We start from the raw sequence: 3,899 nt of genomic DNA, 5'->3' as shown, positions 1-3,899 counted from the left end.
CCCATGGAGGCGGTGCTGCAGTTTGATCATGTGGAAAGGGAAAGCTTGGAGGTACCCCCAGCCGTGGTGGCCTCCACCAGAGACGAGACGGGGGCACCCAGGACATCCTGGAGGCTTCCTTCCCCTGGGGACAGACTGGGGTGAGAGCTAAGCTTGTCTTGTCTGGTGCCTCAGTTTACTCAGCCATCCTGGAGATGGAGTCTTCATTTCTGTCTCCCTGGGGCCCCAAAGGCCTTGGCATTGGCCTCGCAGCTCCTTGCCCTCTTTCCTTTCTTAAAGAAACCGAGCTCAGCCGCCTCCTCCCGGCCCGGATTCTCTCCTTAGAAGCCACCCAGGAGGACCCTTAGCCCGGGAGGGGAGGGGAAGAGCCAACCCCGTGCTGGAGATCGCCTCTGCAGGACGTGGGGCTGCACCTCCAAGCCTGCCCAGGGCCGGGGTCGCCCCGCGCTCCGCGGCCCTGCCCCTTCCCGCCGCCACTGGCCCTTTAAGAGCCTCTCCGCGCGCCGCCGTCCCGGATCAGCCAGAGAGACCATTAAAATTTTATGCAGAATGAAAATGGGCCAGGTCTCCAGCTTCCTCGCTCCCATCCAATGATTTATTACTCGCAAATACCACAGAACTAATTAGTATAGTAATTAATTAATACGCATTTGCATATTTGCATGTGCAATTAGTGCAGTGGAGTGATTACTGGGAGAATGAGGGGCCCTGGATTGTCAGATGTGAGGAGGAAGTGGCCTGGAAAAGAGTTAGTGGGAATGAACTTTGTAGGGAGCGCGAAGGCGGGGAGGGAGGGGGAGGCGAGCGGGGCGAGGCCGGGGGCGCCGGGGCGCTGCGCCACCTCGCGAGGCGCGGAGCGGCCGCGCGGGGCAGCGCGGGTTCCGGGCCGACCCGCGGCCACCGGACGCCGGTCGGGGTCGTGACCCGGGCGCCCCCACCCCGCCCGCGGCCCCGCCCCGCCCCCGCCGCGTGGCACAGCTCCAAGAGCGCGCCTGATTGTTATGCATTGTGTTTCTTGTTGCGAGCGGAGCCTGGCGGAATGGGGCTGGCACAAGCTGTTTCCCTGCCACGCGGCGGTGGCACCTTAAAGGGGCAGCGTCCGCTTCCCGCCGCCGCCCGGTCGACCCCACCCCCGCCGACCCCACCCCCCAGCCCCAGTTGGACCCCCTTCCGGGAGGCGACCGGCGGTCCGAGCTGGGCTAGAGGCCAGAGGGCGCGCGCCGAGGCCGCCCAGGAGGTGGCGCGGCCCCAGGGGGCGCGGGGCACGTGCCGAGGGAGCCTGGCAGGCCGGAAGGCAGGCTGCGAGCCGGGACCCAGCGGCCGGGGAGCTCCAGGCCCTCTGCCCGGCACGCGGCGGGGGTGATGAGGAGAGAGCCGGGAGAACGCCAGGGTGAGAAGGACAAGGAGAAGGAGTGTCAGGGGCCCACTGGGTGCCAGGTGCTTCTTCATAGGACACCGCTTTGCTTCCAATCTTCACAAAGATTCTGTGCGGCAGGGCTCCTTATTCCCATTTTACAGACGGAAAACAGAATGGGGTGGCCCGCGGCTAGTGATCAAGTCGTAAAGCTGGGTTTCCAGCAGGTCGGTCCATCCTCAAGTGCTCAACGTGGAGCCAAGGGCCAGAGGAAAGAGTGCCATTTCCTCAGGGGGCATCAGAGAGGACTTCCTGGCGAAGGAAGCCCCTCACTGAGCTTGCAAGGGCGAGGAAGGCACCTCCTGAAGGAGCTGAGGGAAGAGGGATACAGGGTGGAGAAAACCCATGTTTGATGTGACTGCCCCTTTCCCTGTGTAGAGAGAGCCCCCCACCTACCATGAGTAGAACTGCAGAGACCCAGGCCAGGGCACTGACTCCCATTACGTGGGGGCCTGGATAACAGGCAAACCCTTGGCCCCAGATCCTCCCAGGGTACCCTCCTTTCCCTCTCTATTGTAGAGTCTGCTGGTCCCACAGTGTGGAGATAAACCCAGGTTTCAGAGAAAGGAACACTGTTTGTAAAACTGAGTAAGAGGTTGGACTCAGAGTACGGCAGAGCTTGGGTCAAATCCAGGCTCTGCCACTTACCAGCCAGGTGACCTTGACACAGCAACATTTAAAAAAAATAAATTTATTTATTTTTGGCTGCGTTGGGTCTTCGTTGCTGCCTGCGGGCTTTCTCCAGTTGCGGAGAGCAGGGGCTACTCTTAGTTGTGGTGCGTGAGCATCTCATCGTGGTGGCTTCTTTTTTGCGGAGCACGCGCTCTAGGTGCACGGGTTCACCTAGCTGTGGCTTACTCCGCAGCATATGGGAATCTTACCGGACCACGGTTCGAACCCACGTCCCCTGCATGGGCAGACAGATTCTTAACCACTGCGCCATCAGGGAAGTCCGACACAGCAACCTTAACCTCAACCTCTCTGTGCTTCAGCATCTAGTCTTTAAGTGGAGGTAACAGTAATCCCACATCCGAGGTCATGGTGAGAATGAAATAAGATTGTGTGTGTGAAGCCAGGGCCTGGCACAGATAACACTGCCACTGTCATTATTTCACTATTATGGATTACAAAGCATTAAAGTATCACAGAGAGCTCTGAGGCCCCAGGGACAGGAGGACCCCAAAGCAGTCATCAGGGTCCTGGTTTCTAGTCCCAGCTCCGTCACCACTTATTGTGTGAAACAAGTCATGTTGCTTCCCCTCTCTGTGCTGTGGTTTCCTTATCTGTAAGGTGGGGCACTGGGCCATGAGGCTCCTACCCCTAGACTGTTCCCTTCTCTCCCCGTGCCTCCCTGACCCCACAGGGTACTGAACCAGGGGAGTAAAGGCTAAGTCTCATTCACATTGTCTTGGGCTCCAGTCTCCCAGGGGCTAAGCCAAGAGGTCTCTGGTTAAATTGTGACCTCCTGCCCTGCATGCACACCCCCGCCCTCACCCCCATGCACAGCCCTTTAAGGCTCCTGTGAGCACCAGCAGCAGCACCACTGCGGCTGTGGGTCCTCTGTGCCCACTGCCAGCCTCAGGTGCCCCATATGCACTGATACTGGGCTCAAGGGAAGCATCAGAGGACTGTCCAGTACCAGGTACCCAGAAGTCCCCAGCCCAGATCCTTGGTTCTGATTTCCAGGGGAGGAAATCATGATATGCCCAAGTCATGGGCAAGTTCAGAGCAGAGCCTGGGGATTCCCTGGTGGCGCAGTGGTTGAGAGTCCACCTGCTGATGCAGGGGACGCGGGTTCGTGCCCCGGTCTGGGAAGATCCCACGTGCCGCGGAGCGGCTGGGCCCGTGAGCCATGGCCGCTGAGCCTGCGCGTCTGGAGCCTGTGCTCTGCAACGGGAGAGGCCACAACAGTGAGAGGCCCGCGTACCGCAAAAAAAAAAAAAAGAAAAAGTGCAGAGCCTGCCTGGACGAAAGAAACCTGGGATGCACACCCAACCTGTGCTCTTCCCACTGCCCTGCACTGCCCCATCAGGCACCCACTATCTGCCATCAATCAGGACTTAACCACTCCAAGCGCACTTCATAATCACTGTCCTTTTGGTCCTCCCGTCAGTGCTAAGAGAGTCAGCAGGTGGACAAGTGGCACTAGTCCCATTTTACAGATGAGGAAGCAGAAGTTTACATGATTTGACAAAGGTTGAGACCCTGCTAAGTCTGGTGTTCTTTTGACCAGCTCGAGCTCCCTCTTCCACTGACTGCCCTCCTCTGCAGACCCGTGGAGGGGCAGGGGCAGGACATCCCAGCAGCTCACTTGGGAAACTGACAAGAAAGGCAGAACAAAGATGCAGTGATGAACAGAGGTTCAGGAACAAAGTTTTGTTTTTAATTATTTATTTATATACTTTTGGCTGCGTTGGGTCTTCGTTGCTGCACGCGGGCTTTCTCTAGTTGCGGCAGGTGGGGGGCAACTCCTTGTTGTGGTGTG

The sequence above is a fragment of the Mesoplodon densirostris genome, chromosome 18, assembly GCF_025265405.1.
Source record: "Mesoplodon densirostris isolate mMesDen1 chromosome 18, mMesDen1 primary haplotype, whole genome shotgun sequence".
Classification (NCBI taxonomy): Eukaryota; Metazoa; Chordata; class Mammalia; order Artiodactyla; family Ziphiidae; genus Mesoplodon; species Mesoplodon densirostris.
This window is presented reverse-complemented; position numbering follows the sequence as displayed.